This window comes from Bombina bombina, chromosome 8 (genome assembly GCF_027579735.1).
Source record: "Bombina bombina isolate aBomBom1 chromosome 8, aBomBom1.pri, whole genome shotgun sequence".
Classification (NCBI taxonomy): domain Eukaryota; kingdom Metazoa; phylum Chordata; class Amphibia; order Anura; family Bombinatoridae; genus Bombina; species Bombina bombina.
In genome coordinates this window covers 49,184,991-49,203,756 of record NC_069506.1, presented here as the reverse complement: position 1 = coordinate 49,203,756, position 18,766 = coordinate 49,184,991, and the positions used below count along the sequence as shown (strand labels likewise).

Below are 18,766 nucleotides of genomic sequence, written 5' to 3'. Positions count from 1 at the left end.
GAGAATGAAGAAAATTTGATAATAGGAGTAAATTAGAAAGTTGCTTAAAATCGCATGCTCTATCTGAATCATGAAAGAAAAAAAATTGGGTTCAGTTTCCTAAACTTAAATAATCCCACTAAAAGGTAACCTATTTAATACTAGCAATCATATCCATGAATTGTGTTTATAGACAGAAATGTATCCAAATCTGTCCTTTAATTCGTTGGCATATTTACAGGGAACACACAGTTCCCATGTAAAGGCACTTTTCAGTGTTGTTTTGTTTCTAACTCCCCACAGCCACCACTTTTAACCCCTTAAAACTGCCTAGTGCAGTTGGTTTTTAGTTTTTTTTTAATTAAAAATGCTACTCAATTATGCAACTCTACTGTTCTTTTTTTGTCACTTGTCATTTATTATGTGCCTAGTTTATCATTATTACATTTTGGTCTTTTCAGTTGCTTTTGTCAACTGTAAAAAATGTACTTTTAAAAAATAAAATATATTGGGGAAAAAAAGGTGTTTCATGTCCCTTTAACAATATTTTTGTTATTTTGAGGGACCAGTTTTGCATTCTATATCAAAACTTTTTGCCACTGCAGGATATTATAGACTAATATTTTTTTAAAGTGCTTAGCCTGCTGACAAAAAAAACAAAAAAAAAACAGAATTTATGCTTACCTGATAAATTTCTTTCTCTTGTGATGTAGAGTCCACGGATTCATCCATACTTGTGGGATATTCTCCTTCCTAACAGGAAAATATCCCACAAGTATGGATGAATCCGTGGACTCGATACATCTTACAAGAGAAAACAGAATTTATGCTTACCTGATAAATTTCTTTCTCTTGTGATGTATCGAGTCCACGGATTCATCCATACTTGTGGGATATTTTCCTGTTAGGAAGGAGAATATCCCACAAGTATGGATGAATCCATGGACTTGATACATCTTACAAGAGAAAACAAGTATAATTTGCCTGAGTGCCTTTACATCAAATGCAGTAAAATGATTAGTGCAATAACAGAGACAGAGAGAGAGACAGAGAGAGACAGAGAGAGAGAGAGAGAGAGAGAGAGACAGAGACAGAGAGAGAGACAGAGAGAGAGACAGAGAGAGACAGACAGAGACAGAGACAGAGACAGAGAGTTCTTAAAGGGTTATTTAAAACATGTCAAAACCATGAATCATATCATTCTACCCACTAATTAAAGGGTTAAAGATATTTTAGCCAATATATTGGTATTTATAATATATATTATGTGTACGGTAATGCTACATTGTGCCGTTGGAATCCTATCAGCAGCAGGTGCACAGCGCTAGTGACTCAACTTCCAACATTCCTTTAGTCCGACTGACTGACATCGTACAGCCCATCCTGTGAACTGACTCAGTCACCTCCTTGCCTTCTCCCGATTGGTTGCAGGTGTAATCCTTTGATCTGTTATTGGTTAATCCTTTAAACCTCATCCAGGTATTTGACATTTTTCTCTCATTGGTCACTAAACACCGGCCTCTCCCTCTGATTGGCTGAAACAACTGTTTAGCTCGTTCACTATAGGTCAGCGAGAAGCTCTGTCGTTTTGAGATTGGTCGGACCGTAGTACCCCGTTTATTCCGCCATGTTCCAAGAGTCCGGCTCCTTTTGGACGGGGCGATTTAGAGTTCGCTTATCTGTCGTCAGGTTTCGCTGTCAAACAACAAGAGAGGACAATATGGAATCTGTTTCACGGAATTAGACCAACTTCCCTTTCCCGGAATAGGAGATATCCCAGGAATGTCAGGAATTCCAATTAACTGACTCTGTTAGGAGAATTGCTGATACTGTCACTGCGTTCTGGTGCCCGTGACACGGAGCTATGGACTTGTGTAGTTGTCCGTCCCTCAACGTGACCTAGTTCCATTCCTGCCTAGTCCTGAACTCTGACCCCTGCCCTTGTCATCTGACCCCGGACTCCCCTAAGCAGCTCCCTACTGTCTGCTGTTACTTCTCTCGGTGTTACTGAGCCTCTGACCTTACATTTCCTCTATTTGCCCTCTGACCCTCCCCTTGCCCTTTGACCCCTGCTCTCCCCAGTAATGCCTGGCATGCCATTCCGCGTTCCTCCGGGGGTGGGGTCTGAGGTTACACTGAGGAGCAGGTGATCTGAGCCATCAGAGCTGGAGGAGGACTGTCACCGAGCAGGTAAAGCTGCCACCATTCACTTCTGTCATCTGTTTGTGTTTTATTTGTGGTTTCCAAGCAGCAGCCAGCGCAGAGAAACGATCTGGGATTGTAAACATTAGGTGTAGTTACTGTTTATTTGTATTTGTTATCGTATATATGATTGTAATATGTATTTAACTTTAGATAAAGGAACATGAAAGGCAACATTTAACCAGTTCAGATAGAGAATACTTTTCAAATTACTTCTGTTGTCTACTTTGTTCTTTTGGTATCCTTTATCGAAAAGCGCACATAGGTAGCCTCAGGAGCTGCAGTGCACTAATGGGAGCTAGTTGGTGATTGGTGGCTGTACACATATGCCTCCTGTCATTGGCTCACTGGATGTGATCAGCTAGCTCCCAGTAGTGTATTGCTGCTTTGGAGCTGTCTTTAACACTGTATTTAACTCCTTTTCAGAGGTTAAACACATAGTTATATAAAGTAACAGTGTTCTCAGAAACGATGCCAGCCGGGTGGCATTATGAAGAAGGCTGGGTAGGGGAAGGGTTATAAAATTTTCTGTTCTTTCTAAGTGTCCAAAGTACATAATGTATCATACATTGATTTAATGATCATTTGTTCAAGGAATGTTGAAAAAACCCAGCTAATTTTAGCTTAACATTTTAGCTGGGTGGTCAGAAAAAACAGCCTAGCGGTGTGCCCATTATATAGGTCCTGGGGAGAACACTAAATAAATTAACACATTAGAGCATTTTCCTTCTATACCATAATCCCCTCTACTACCTAAGTTTTCCCCTAGCTATTCTGGGAAGCCTTTCAATATTTGTTATTCATCAACAATTCACACAATAGACTTTCTTTACATCTTTAGTGAATATTTTCCCTAAAACTGAAATAACATCTTTTTCAGAGGTAAGAAAATACTGTCAGTTTAGTAAAAGTGCCCTAATTATATACTTTATTTAGATAACCTTTATTATTTAATTTAGCATAATTAAAATTATTTCATTTCACATGTCCAAAGTTTCTAGTAACATCTTGAATCAGTAAGGTGATAAACTGTGGGTTCCAAGGTGTTGCTGTGAATGTTTTGATTTTCTTTTTTTTAATTATTATGGAGAACTTTAATATTATATAACTGTATATATTATACTGTTCAAAACCGGTTAAACAAAATAGTAACTGGTTTTACTGAGAAGTAATCAATGAAAAGATGTTCTGCAAATAATTTAATTCATAGTTGTTATACATTAACAACAGGTTTGCACTGAAAAGCTAGATTTTCCACTATGTAATAGTCTGTCCGTGCTAATAGGGAGTTCTCTTCCTGTAGTATTTGGCTTGTTCAAGAGCATAATTAGATTTAATGTTTCTACTGTCACCAGCTTTTGATGTCTTTGTGTATATTAGTAGAAAACAATGTCTCAGCTATAAGTCAGTTTATTTTTTATTCAGCATTTCACTGCACTCCATACTGCAAATGCTCCTTCTTCTGAAAAGGGCATAACACATATTTAAAGTATTGCTTAGGAGCTGCAGAGCGCTGCTGGTCTTTAGCAGAAACAGAAGGTCACCCAATAAATAGTTTGCTTGCACGACTACTGCTGCTGATTGGGTCAGTAGTTATGTCCGCTCAGGACTAGCAGTGCTCTGCAGCTCCCGAATGGTACTTTAACTATGCGTTTAACTCAGTTGTAGGGTCACCAGTGTTAAAATTCCATGTTCTAATTTACTCTCTAATTCTTTTCACTAAAGGGCCTTTAAACCTTTTTCTCTCCTGAGAAAGATGAGTTTACAGTTAGTTACTTGTAATTTAAATTTGATGTACAAACAAACCTAAAGTTTATTAGCACAAATTTGAGGAAAAAATGTAATTCTGGGGTTTTGCATTATTTTATAAAAGAGAGATTTTACTTATTCTGTTTTCATTATTGATTTCCTTTCATGTAAGAACAGATCTTTGTTTACCCATAAGTAGTTATTGTGCACATTGTAATGCAAATTTATACAGTTTGGCAAACACGTTTAAACTTTAAATATTCATGTTTTTTAGGATACTTTTTATTAAAAAACTATTTGTTGTTAAAGCAACATGAATGTCAAAATTACACTCTCATAATTTCGATAGCACAAATTAAAAAAAAGATAAAAACATTTCAGTTTACTTCTATGATTAGAAAGAAAGCAGAAGCGCAACTTTGATTCAAATAAAAAATATATTAAAATAAAGTGATGATAAATCGTTTACTAAAAATAATGGCGACCGTCATTCATCAATTTAAAAAAAAAAGTTACCTAAACGCCTCCGGCCGCCCACAGCACAGCTCAGTTTTTCAATGAGGTGACGTTTCCACCTCTTAGCCAATAGCTGTGCCAAAAGGCAAGCATGGCTATTGGCTAAGAGGTGGAAACGTTACGTCATTGAAAAAACTGAGCTGCGGCCAAAGTGCTCAGGTTAGTGCTGAAGCTGTAGTGAAATAAAGGTACCTATTCAATATTTTTTTTTATGCTGATGAATGAAGGTCGTCTTTATTTTTAGTGATGGTAAATCCTAGTGTTGTTGAAATGCTAGAATTTACCATCACTTTAAATACAACAAATAGACTTACTAAAATAACATGTAAAAAGTCACACCAATAGAAAACTACACTAATAATCACTCCTCCAGGTGCTTGCTGCTGAGCAGTCTCTATGGTTTAAGCGTCCAGGGCAACGTTTATTAGTTAAAGGCACAGTTCACCCAAACATTTTCCCCCATTTAAATTGTTCCAAATAATGCATTTAACCTGCTGGAGTGTATTAAATTGTTTACAAGTAACTCCTTTACCCCTATTTTGGCTTTTGAAATAGCTGATTTAGCTTGTGGTATCCCAACCTATACTGAAAGTTTGTATACTGGAGTCTCAGCTATTGAATAGCCTAAGTAAACACAGCCAGCAAAAGAAATTACACTCCCAGTGGGGTGCAGGATAGGTAAGTAATAAAATTATATTTTTCCATTGTTCTCTCTATGTATTGAGCTTTAGTTTTTCAGACAAATATAAGTTAAGCAGGGCCGGATTGGGCCGCCGGGATACCGGGAAAAATCCTGGTGGGCCTCCATCCGCCAGGGCCGGCAGTTGACAGCTACACAAAGAGAGAGAGCTCAGCAGCACATGTGAGCAGCCGGTGAGGGAGCGGAGCGGCCGGCCTGCTTTTTGAGCACAATAGGTGACAAGACAGATGCTCAACAAGCAGCTCAGCTGCAGCCGCTCCGCCTCCACTCCAAAAGGCAATTGATTGGCATTGGCATTAGGCAAGGGTACAGCAGTGAGGGAGCTTGCGTTGGTCAACATTGGAATAGCTAAGGGTACTGGGTGGTCACCTGACTGGATCACCAAGCGGATTAATACAAACCGAGAAATCAACGCCGCAGAAACTGTACTTGGAACCTTGCAGGACTGCGGTTCCCTGGGAGGCAGGTCAGTTCTCTCATTCTCATAAAGTTAGTGCAGTATTGTATATTTGGTTGCAAACAATAAGTGTGATCCAGTTGCTCTGCTCCGTTAGTTGTCGCTCAGTAACTAAATAGGAACACAACTTACAAGAGGTTTTGATTCAGTTCTGCGCTACCTCGTGTTCGTTTGTAGTTGTTAGAGTCTGTGAGCTTTCAGGCTGTTTGCTGCAAATGAAGGGCGCAACTCGTTTTATCTCCGATTTCAAAAGGGATATAATTTGTTTGTATTTTTTTTAGGGCTGTGATTTTGAGCGCATGAGCGGGTATCCTACAGTAGTTATCAAGGATATGTTTAGACCTGCTGACTTGTGCTTGTTTTTGGTTGCTCTGATAAAGTCAAGGCCAGTCCATGCCATCTTGGAAAAGGATATTCACCTTTACTTTTCCATCACCTCTTGGCAGCTATACTTTGACACTCGGTTAACAATATATTATATTCTATTTATGTACTGAACTTTTCATTTCAATTTTAATTGTATTTATACAAAATCGTAATTATCTATATAGTTTTGTGCTTTCCAGTCTAAATAGCTTACATCTTGTGGCCCTGAAGATAAGGAAGAAAGTGTGTGTATACAAAGTGATAACATAATGAGATATATTACCTGAAGCTCAGCCCATTGTAATAGGCTGTGGTTTAAAAGCACAAAAACAGCTATTTCATATACACAAATAAACCTGAAAATGCCATTTCTCATACATTTTTTACTCTGCAGAAGTCTTGGAAAATACATTAATATAAAAACAATTTTACAGTGTACTGTCCCTTTAAAAACAAAAGATAGCAATCAACTCTGATAGCGTCTGACGTTCAGTGCTTCCTGCTATACTGCGGAAGCTCCAATAGACCAAATTAGCTCAACGTGTTTCGTTCTCTAATTTGATAGATTTTTTTACTTGGTTGAAACGTTGCTCTTTTTTTAAATAGGTTATTACAAGAAGTGTGATTTGCGTCTTGCGCTGAAAAGCATACCCAGGTCGGCTCATGAGTTAAGCTAGTTCCCAGTGGTGCAGGTGCATTGCTGCACCTTTAACAAAGGATACCAAGAGAACAAAGCAAAATATGACAATAGCAGTAAATTGTTTAAAACTGCATGCCCAATATGATTTATGAAATTAATATTTTTGTTTTTATATCCCTTTAATTGTTTATTGGGCTTAACACACTTTCACACTCTCAAGCCTTCCTCGGTTTGCTTTGTTGTATAAAGTTAGCTTAGCACCAACTTTATACAACAAAGTATTACAGAGATATTTTATTACGAAGATGTTTTTTCCTAAGCGCATAGCGGGCACGCTGTCTAGTCACAGCCTGCCCGATCGCGCCATTAAACTGAATGTAGCTTGCTCCCGCTTTGGTCTGGTAGCGGGAGCGAGCTGCATTCAGTTTAATGGCGTGATTGGGCGCTCTGTGACTAGACAGCGTGCCCGCGAAGAAACAGACCCTCTCCGTAGAGCAAGGAGCAGCATTCTGCAAAATTCATCTTCGTAATAAAATATCTCTGCAATACTTTGCTCTATAAAGTGGTGCTAAGCTAATGTTATATAATTCTGCACTATGTGCAGAATTATATAACATTGTTTTGTAGGTTTAATGCCCCTTTAAAATTGCATGCTCTGATTTGAACAACCAATAGGATGTAAGCAGCTCTCATCCTATTGGCCGATTTGAAATTTTCAGCCAATAGGAATGCAAAGTACCCTAATATAAAAGGGGTGCATTGCATTCAATCTTCAGTGTGCGGCGGACGATCACATGAAACTGACCTCCACATCACCGGAGACCGCCGCAGCCGAAGACGGCTCCATGCATCCGTTGACCGATTATTATTTTTTTAGATTAGGGCTTTTTTTTATTTTCTATGTGCAGTAAAAGAGCTGATTGCCCCTTTAAGGACAATGCCCATACAAATGACCCTTTAGGGGCAATGGTTAGATTAGTTGTTTTTTTTTAGTTAGGTGTTTTTTATTTTGGGGGTTTGGGTGATTCTAATTTTAGGGAAGACTTAGTATTTTTTATTGTAAAAATAGCTGGTATCTTTAGGGCAATGCCCTACAAAAGGCCATTTAAGGGCTATTGGTAGTTTATTCTTAGATTAGGTTTTTATTTTGGGGTGGCTTTTTGTTTTTAAGGAGGTATTAGATTAGGAATAACTTTTTTTATTTTGGATAATTTAGTTTGTTATTTTCTTTAATGTTATTTTTTTTTATTTTTTGTAATCTTAGCTTTTGTTAGTTTTTTTTTAATTTTACTGTAGAGATAGTTTTTTGTTTAAGTAATTTGTTTTTGTTGTCATTTTTAATGTAATTATCTTTTATTTTATGTAATTGTAATGTAATAGGGGTTTCCTTAGGGGGTGTTAGGTTAGGGGGCTTAGTTATTAGATTAATACTTTGCGATGTGGGGGGTTGGCGGTTTGGAGGTTAATAGGTTAATTAGTTGTTTGCGTTGTGGGCGGTTGGCGGATTAGGGGTTAATATGTTCTATGTTAGTTTATGGGAGTAAAAACTGCGGGCGACAGGTAAAATATACGCACGTAGCCTATATGCTGCGCCGTAAATATGTGATCGCTTGATTAGACTAAAAAGTGGTGACGCCGAATATGTGATTGGGCTCCTGGTCTTTAATATGTTCAATGGAAAACACATAAGGTTGCCTGCTGTAAGGAAAACAATATCCGCCACAAATGTTGCAAGTCAAAGCCGACTTTATTTAAAGTCACAGGTTGAGACTTGGTACATATAAGCTCGGGAGAGAGCAGATAGGATAAGAACGTCCGACGCGTTTCCTGCCCGTAGGCACTTCGTCAGGGAAGTTTATTTTGGACTAGACTTTTCCTTTAAAATTATATGATCTGTCTGAATCACAAAATAAATATTTTGGTTTCATATCCATTTTAACAACCCTATAGTCCACACAGTCTTGTTGACATACTCTCATTTATTGCCTGTTTTATATGTCTCTAATTGTCCTCAAAAAAAGAGAAAGATAAGGGGAAAATTAAGTTTGCAATATGGCAGTTTATAAAACCTTTATACATCTTCAAAGTTTAAACAACTAATATAATTTTTAAAAACACATCTACATATTATTCTCGGGCTAATCTTTGCTCTTAATACATTACATACATTATATCTAGTTGGCATGTGTATTCGGATCATTTGTGATGATCCGAATGCGGCAGAAAGCAGCCACTCGTGACATTTGGCTCTTTTCAGAGCCAGATTTCTTCTTGTGAAAGTGCTGCACACTAAGATCTGGATTTGCACAAATGTTAATGTGTGCAATTTTCACAAGAAGAAATCCTTCTCCAAAAAAAGGCGAATGGTGCGACCGTGCGAGCACCTGTCTTCTGCTGCATTCGGATCATTACTAATGATCTGAATGCACATGCCTAATATCTAGCATTGTTTTGTTGTTTAATGACAATTACTACACATGTAATCAGTAATAGGTAGGGTTGCCACCTCAGCCACGTTTTCCTGGACACTTATGAGTTATACATGCTGCAGGGTGTGCAGGCAGTAACATGAATTTCAACCCTGGAAAGCACATAAACAGTGACACTGACTGAACATCACTATTCATGTTCCTCTCTGCGTGCCCTGCAGCATGTATAACTCATAAGTGCCCAGGAAAACATGGCTGAGGTGGTAACCCTAGTAATAGGTCATTGTTATGTGGCATTTCTCTCTTTTTCTGACTTGTTGGTAACTATAGCAAACAAAAACTACAATAGAATCTACCTTGTACTCTTATAATTTAAATAAAGAGCTTTCACCTGTTCCCAAATAAACCTTTAATGTCCTTCATTTGGCAAATCTTCACTACTAAGTCTGCTTTACCTGTCATATGCATTTTCTATAACTGTCATAAGCAGCACTGCTGCCATATATTTGTTTCTAAGTATATAAAGGAATTTATGTCCTTTAACATTCTTTAAAGCCCCATAAAATATTAAATTGCCATCTAAAAGCTTAAAGAAACATGGGTGAATACAGCATTATCACACTGTCCTTATATGGACATGTTTTTTTCTTTTTTCTTTTTCTAAAGGCTGTATTTTAAAGGGACTTTAAACACTTTTGTCACACACACACACACACACACACACACACACGTACGTGTGTGTGTATATGTATATATATATATATATATATATATATATATATATATATATATATATATATATATATATATATATATATATATAAAAATAACTCTGCAATATACTTTCATTTATATATTTTTCCTTTTCCTGTAATTCTATTCTGAAATTGTGAGCTTTTCAGTTGTTGTTAGAAATCCACACCGCCATTGGCTGCACACTCTAGTGACCTATTTATAACTGTCCCTAATTGGCCACAGCAGAGAAGGTAACCTAATTTACAACATGGCAGCTCCCATTGTTTTATAGACCCTAAAACTTTACACTTATTTTGTCAATATTTAAGCAGCAAATTAAACTTTAAAAAAACACATCTACATTTTATTCTCAGACTAATTTTTTTCTTTGACTTCATCATTCTGTCTAGCATTTATTTAGTGGATAATGTCCCTTTAAAGGGACAATAATTAAAGAAATATGCTCAATAGAATGATGAATTCAAATCAGAGATTGTTATGGGAATAATAATCAGATATATATTTTTAAATTATATTTGTTTTTTCAGTAATGAAAAAAATAAATATGAAGTGTTGGTATTTAAAAAGCTATAGGCTCTTCTGTCATGTTATAACCTAGGTTTTCTTTTTTTTTTAAATGCCAATTAGGGACAGTGTTATAAATGAATCACTAGAGTGTGCAACCAATAACATTGTGGAATATAGCTGCAGGGTAAATTTGATTTAAATCAAATTGATTTAAATCACTAGTCAGCAAGATCCATTTGAATACATTTAAATCATGGTTTTCAGTTTTAGAATAACTTTTTAAATTAATTTTCCAGTTATATCAGACCATCACTGATTTGGTTTAATAGCATTAGATATGCATAGATAGATCATTGAAAAAACTGACATTATTAGGAGGTGAACTGTCTCCAGTTTAATAGGTTAATAATTCATATTTAATCATCTTTCAGCTGTACTTTATTGGAAGGAGAAACATAATGATTACCTTAATAACAATAATTGAAATAGTTTTATTTAAAGGGACACTCACTGTACACTTTTCTTTGCATAAATGTTTTCTAGATGATCCATTTATATAGCCCATGCAGGTTTTTTGTTTTGTAAAAATGTATAGTTTTGCTTATTTTTAAATAACATTGTGCTGATTGCCAGACTCCTAACCTAGCCCCAAAGTTTTTTAGAAGTATACTGTTGTCTACCTACTCCAGCTTGCTCCTGTTTGTGTAAAAGGTTTTTTCATATGCAGGATAGGTGGGAGTCTCTGCTCTCTTTGCTTTTCCAGCCCATTTCAGTGGGTGTTCCTGCCTAAATTTTTAAACCTTTTTTTAAGTTTTTAAAAAGTTTTAGACTGGATTTTTAGATCCGTATCTGTGCATATTCTTCTTTATAGTAGTGTCTATTACACATAGTTATATGTAAATTGGTGTATACTGTCCCTTTTTAAATAAAGAAAAATAACCATTACCTTAATAATAACAGTTATATAGTTTTATTTAACTAAAATAACATTATATTTAATTTTTAATTAAACTTAGCTCCTTGTACAGATCTATTCCACTCCAAACAATACTCTATTCAGTGAGCTTCGTAAAACTTAGTATGGGTTGATTCTTTGTATATAGATTTGCAGGGGATCAATGGCATTAAAGGGGCAGAAAATTCAAAATTAAACTTTCATGATTAAGATGTGGCATGCAATTTTAAACAACTTTTCCTATTTACTTTTATCATCAAATGTTGTTTTGTTCTCTTGTTATTCTTTGTTGAAAGCTAAACCTAGGTAGGCTCATATGCTAATTTCTAAGCCCTTGAATGCTGCCTCTTATCTGAAATCATTTGACAGTTTTTCACAGCTAGACAGCGCTAGTTTGTGTGTGCTATATAGATAACATTGTGATCACTCCTGTGGAGCTTAGTCAGGCTAAAATGCAAGTCTACACACACAGGATAGTATAAATATACACAATTACACTTATCCAATAAGAGGCACTATTGACAAAAAGTAAAGACTAAATTACCACATATATTGATGAACATTTGAGAAGACCAAAAAATTGGTCTAAGAGGTATACACAATAAATACTTATAGCTCCAGGTGAAAAAGTCTCTGCGGTTAAGCAACCCGCTCTTCTCAAATAGGAAATCGTCAAAAAGACCAGAAGCTTGATGGTGGCACTCTTTCTTCACACAAACGATGTGTAAGCTCTACAAAGGGATGGTAAAACGAAAGAGGCGCCGCATTTGTACGTATCAGTCAGAATCCGCTATTTCAAAGCAATGCAATTCCATACAGGGTACACACATTTACCAAAGGCAATCTCTTATGCCAATACAAAACAGGCTGGATCTTTTGCAGCAATCTAGCTAGCTGAACTCCGGCACTGCTGAAACGCAGGATCCTCAGCGTGTGAAGTGGGGAGAGGGTGATTCTCAAAGTAGACTTAGGACTCAGAATTTAGCACAGTTCGAGTGTTTCAGAAAAGGTCAAATACATTTTTTTTAATTAAAAGCATCATATAAAAAAATACTCTTGGTATAAACTGTGTCATCCAAGTGTTCAAATTAAAATGCATGCAACGCGTTTCTCGGTAAACACTGTTTCATCAGTCATATTAAGATTATCAGTTTGTACCTATGACTACGCTACCTATTCACCCAAAACGCCCCCCCTTCCCCCTGGATTACAAGCCAATCAGTAACTTTCGTCTCAGAATTGATAAATGATTGCACCTGATACACATATACATGTGATTTGTGAATGATCGTCTCGCTCTAAACACCTTTGGAAAAAAACAAATGTCATCACCTAAACGTTTGCTAACAAAGGGTGACGGTTATACTCCTTTGTAATGCCCTAAAAATGTATCACATACATTTTTATAGTTGCTGTTACCAATGATATATAAATAGATATGTAACTGCATACTCGTAACATTTATGTTGGCCGATTTGCCTACAATTTGATACCTTGATCGTGTCAGAGGAGAGCGTATTATTAACTCCGCCCACCCGGAGTGCCGTGATAGGCTAGTGTCATTGTGACGTATATTATGTCAATAAGTAAGGGGTAATACCTTAGCGCGTGTGCTATTGCTGATATGCTTTACCCACGATCAAGACAACTACTCCTTGTGAAAGAAGAGCACGTTTTTGGTCTCCGCCTACCCGAAGCATCCTGATAGGCTGGCGTCATAATGACGCATGTTATGTTAATAATTAAGGAATAATACCTAGACATATGTTCTACTACTAATAAGCTATTTCACTATGTCATAACTAAATAATATCTACATATGGGATAAACATAAGTGATGATAATATTTATATAAAATATAATAATAAAAATATAACTATAGTAAGTGATAAACAACTAGAATGTGCAAATAAAATCCACTATATAAACGGATGAAGTAACCATCTTTAATGGTAAGTGCTTAAGTGTGTATGTTGAAATATGACCACATCATATGTGTGTGTATAAATTTGCTCACTTTACATAGTGGGCTTTTGATGATCTAAAGGTGTACTAACTAAAACAATGGTTGTAGTACCATACATGTGAATAGACATAAGTGATGATAATGTTTATGTAAGAAAATAGTAGTGTAACTATAATAAGTGATAAACAACTAAATGTGCAAATAAAATTCGCTATGTAGATGATAAAATTGTCCATCTTAGATGGTAAGTGTGTTGAGTGTATATGTTGAGATATGACCACACCATATGTGTATCCAGTACCCAAGATGGCTGCCAGTACCCAAGATTGCGGCAAATAGGTAGAGGGGAGAGGGTTAGACAGCTGTATGGGGGGGATCAGGGAGGTTGGAGCTAAAGGGGGATCCATCACTGCAGACTAAATATATATAAAAAAAATAAAAATAATAATAAATGCCTTTTTTATTTTAGTACTGTCAGACTTTCTTCCAGTACTTAAGATGGCAGTGACAATTGTGAGGTTGGGGAGGGAAGAGAGCTGTTTGAGGGGGGTCAGGAAGGGATCAGGTGGTGGGATGTGTCAGGTGGGAGGCTGATCTCTACACTAAAGCTAAAATTAACCCTACAAGCTACCTAATTAACCACTTCACTGCTGGGCATAATACAAGTGTGGTGCGCAGTGGCATTTAGCGGCCTTCTAATTTACCAAAAAGTAATGCCAAAGCCATATATGTCTGCTATTTATGAACAAAGGGGATCCCAGATAAGCATTTACAACCAGTTGTGCCATGATTGCACAAGTTGTTTGTAAATAATTTCAGTGAGAAACCAAAAAGTGTGAAAAAGTTACTGATTATTATTATTATTTTTTTTTATTTGATCACATTTGGCGGTGAAATGGTGGCATGAAATATACCAAAATGGGCCTAGATCAATACTTTGGGTTGTCTACTACACTACACTAAAGCTAAAATTAACCCTACAAGTGATAAACCTAAAGTTTGTGAAAAAAATTAATGTTTTTTTTTTTTTTTTTATCGCATTTGGCAGTGAAATGGTGGCATGAAATATACCAAAATGGGCCTAGATCAATACTTTGGGTTGTCTATTAAAAAAGAATATATACATGTGAAGGGTTATTCAGGGATTCCTGACAGATATCAGTGTTCCTATGTAACTATTGCTAATTTTGAAAAAAAAAAAATGGTTTGGAAATCGCAAAGTGCTACTTGTATTTATTGCCCTATAATTTGCAAAAAAAAAGCAAAGAACATGTAAACATTGGGTATTTCTAAACTCTGGACAAAATTTAGAAACTATTTAGCATGGGTGTTTTTTGGTGGTTGTAGATGTGTAACAGATTTTGGGGTCAAAGTTAGAAAAAGTGTGTTTTTTTTCCCATTGTTTTCATCATATTTTTAAATTTTTTTTTATAGTAAATTATAAGATATGATGAAAATAATGGTATCTTTATAAAGTCAATTTAATGGCGAGAAAAACGCTATATAATATGTGTGGGTACAGTAAATGAGTAAGAGGAAAATTACAGCTAAACACAAACACCGCAGAAATTTAAAAATAGCCCTGGTCCCAAACGGTCAGAAAATTGAAAAGTGCTGTGGTCACTAAGGGGTTAAGCCTGTGTAGTGTCATGCGTGTGTTCTACAGCAGCAGTTGGGTGTAAACATGCACTTCGTTCTAGTTTACCAAATCTTTTATCACGCTTAATATTTCCTCATGATTATTTGCCCTTCATTCACAGGCATGATTGATTTTTATTTATGTATTTTCCATTGTGACTTTCTTAAAATTGGGCATTTTTTCCAATTGTAATTTCATTTGGAGTTATGCAAAAAAAGAATTTACTTGGTGAAATTTTTTAAAACTGAGCTCCTATTTGGTAGTTATGTACATCGCTTAATACATGTGTTTGATTTCGCAGTGGATGCGGACTGATTCTCATCTCTCTCTCTGTCTCCATGTCTCGTCTCTCTCGTCTCAATCTCTCTCTGTCTCTCTGCCTCCTTGTCTTGTCTGTCTCTATCTAGCTATCTCCTTATCCTTGAATGGCTTGGGTTTTTACCAATTCTGGTTCTACAAATTTGTGATAAAATGTTAGGCTTGCGCTAGCTGCTAAATTAATTTCTTCACACTTGAAGAACCATATGAAGGGTCATCTTATTATCGATCACCATATGAAGGGTCATCTTATTATCGATCACCATATGAAGGGTCATCTTATTATCGATCACCATATTTATTCTTCTATGTAACATTTTTCTAGTTTTTCTTTCTCAGTTTCACTATTAGACTTTCCCATTTGTCATGAATTAGCTAGTATTGGCATATAGTATATGGTATATACAAGAAAGGAAATTACCCATGGACTAATTGGTTGTTTCTTTCTTCAACTTGATGCAATGAGACTATTGATCAACCAGCACTTAAAGGGACATGAAACCCAAAATATTTCATAATTCAGAAAAAGCAAGCAGTTTTAAACAACTTTCCAATTTACTTCTATGATCTAATTTGTTTTGTTCTGTTGATATCATTTGTTGAAAAGCATACCTAGGTAGGCTTATGAGCAGCAAAGCACTACTGTGAGCTAGCTGCTGATAGGTATATATGTGCAGCCACCACCTGTTATTGGCTAAAAAAATGAAGCAAATTTGTAACTATAAAAAGACTGTGCACATTTTGTTAATGGAAATAAATTGGAACGTTTCAAATGGCATGTTCTATCTGAATCGTGAAAGAAAATAATTGTGTTTCATGTCCCTTTAATATGGCTCCACTTTATGTGTGAATAAATGAATTAAAGGGATACTAAACCCAACTTTTTTTCTCTCGTGATTCGGATAGAACATGTCATTTTAAGCAACTTTCTAATTTACTCCCATTATCAATTTTTCTTCGTTCTCTTAGTATTTTTATTTGAAAAAGCAGGAATGAAAGCTTTGGAGCCGGCCCATTTTTGGTTCAGCACCCTGGATAGCTGCTTGTTACATTTAGTCACCAATCAGCAAGCGCTATCCAGGGTACTGAACCAAAAATAGGCTGGCTCCAAAGCTTTCATTCCTGTTTTTTCAAATAAAGATACCAAGAAACAAAGAAAATTTGATAATAGGAGTAAATTAGATTGCATGTTCTATCTGAATCATGAAAGAAAAAAATAATAGGGTTTAGTGTCCCTTTTAACCCTTTAGTGACAGGGTGAAAGTGCCTACATCGGAACACCTGTTCCGATGTAGACAAATTGAAACTACGCGATTGTGCATACGATTGCGAGATTTCAATTATTGGATCGCATCTGGGGGGCGTCCCTACAACCCTAGGAACGCCCTCCAGACCGCGATCAAGTCCTAGAAGCATAGAAGGCTTCAGGACAGCCGTTTGTTATGACGTTCTATTCCGTCATAACGGCTTTAAAGCCCAGTGTAATTATGACGGAATAGAACGGCATAACGGCGTTAAAAGGTTAAGGACAGCCCTGCTCATAATTGTGTACAATTGCTTTGCTTGTTAATAACTCTGCACACAAGAAAGTCTTTTTCATAATGCACATTAGCAAATAGACTTAGACGTCTTCTAACAGTTATTTGGGATGTTATGTGCTTCAGTGCTTTTATGGCTATAAGGTTAGTTAATAAATATCACCTTTGATGTACTTTGCACTTTCAATTTCTTAAAGTGGTGAATACAAGAAACAGGAAGCAATTTTTTTTTTTTTTTTAAAGTATAAATAGGTGTGGCTCATTTAACTCCCTAACCCTGTTATTTGCCAGATATTTAATGATCTAAACCTCTCTATATAACAACCTGCTTTAAAGGGACATTCTTAGGACATGTTTTTTTTTTTTTTACTTGCTGATCCTAGCAAAATGACAAACGTTAAGAAATGAACCGCACAGAATATTTTTTATCAAGATAAGTCTATGCATAGATCAGAGTTCTTGTTCATCGTCTAAGACAGTGTTTTCCAACCGCGGTCCTCAAGTACCCCCAATAGTCCTGGTTTTTATTGTAGCTGAACTAGAGCACAGGTGAAATAATCAGCTGATGGATGAGAGCAGGTTGGTTACTGATCAGCTGATTACTTCACCTGTGCACTGGTTCAGCTATAATGAAAACCAGGCCTGTTGGGGGTACTTGAGGACCGCGGGTTGGGAAACACTGGTCTAGGAGACAGCCCATAAATTTAGTATCGAGGAGTTTTTGGCCATACCTATGAGCTAGAAATATTATTTAAAACATAAATATACAGTATCTCACAAAAGTGAGTACACCCCTCACATTTTTGTAAATATTTTATTATATCTTTTCATGTGACAACACTGAAGAAATGACACTTTGCTACAATGTAAAGTAGTGAGTGTACAGCCTGTATAAGTGTAAATTTGCTGTCCCCTCAAAATAACTCAGCACGCAGCTATTCATGTCTAAACCACTGGCAACAAAAGTGAGTACACCCCTAAGTGGAAATGTTCAAATTGGGCCAAAAGTGTTAATATTTTGTGTGGCCACCATTATTTTCCAGCACTGCCTTAACCCTCTTGGGCATGGAGTTGATCAGAGCTTCACAGGTTGCCACTGGAGTCCTCTTCTACTCCTCCATGACAACATCACAGAGCTGGTGGATGTTAGAGACCTTTCGCTCCCCCACCTTCCGTTTGAGGATAACCCACAGATGCTCAATAGGGTTTAGGTCTGGAGACATGCTTGGCCAGTCCATCACCTTTACCCTCAGCTTCTTTAGCAAGGCAGTGGTCGTCTTGGAGGTGTGTTTGGGGTCGTTATCATGTTGGAATACTGCCCTGCGGCCCAGTCTCCGAGGAGAGGGGATCATGCTCTGCTTCTGTATGTCACAGTACATGTTGGCATTCATGGTTCCCTCAATGAACTGTAGCTCCCTAGTGCCAGCAGCACTCATGCAGGCCCAGACAATGACACTCCCACCACCATGCTTGACTGTAGGCAAGACACACTTGTCTTTGTACTACTCACCTGGTTGCCGCCACACACGCTTGACACCATCTAACACAAATAAGTTTATCTTGGTCTCATCGGACCACAGGACATGGTTCCAGTAATCCATGTCCTTAGTCTGCTTGTCTTCATAAACTGTTTGCGGGCTTTCTTGTGCATCATCTTTAAAAGAGGCTTCCTTCTGGGACGACAGCCATGCACACCTTTTTGATGCAGTGTGCGGCGTATGGTCTGAGCACTGACAGGCTGACCCCCTCACCCCTTCAACCTCTGCAGCAATGCTGGCAGCACTCATACGTCTATTACCCAAAGACAACCTCTGGATATGATGCTGAGCATGTGCACTCAACTTCTTTGGTCGACCATGGTGAGGACTGTTCTGAGTGGAGCCTGTCCTGTGAAACCGCTGTATGGTCTTGCCCACCGTGCTGCAGCTCAGTTTCAGGGTCTTGGCAATCTTCTTATAGCCTAGGCCATCTTTTTGTAGAGCAACAATTCTTTTTTTCAGAACCTCAGAGAGTTCTTTGCCATGAGGTGCCATATTGAACTTCCAGTGA

At 37.0% G+C, this 18,766-nt stretch overlaps 1 protein-coding gene across 1 annotated transcript in view; it reads left to right on the top strand.

Moving 5' to 3' along the window:
* Positions 1-1,600: 1,600 nt before the first annotated feature.
* The window catches only part of PRKCZ (protein kinase C zeta), a 508,310-nt gene continuing 491,144 nt past the window's right edge, over positions 1,601-18,766 (top strand). The window contains exon 1 of the mRNA XM_053690355.1: positions 1,601-2,169. The gene's annotated coding sequence lies outside the window, so the exon portion shown is untranslated. The remainder of the gene's footprint in view (positions 2,170-18,766) is intronic.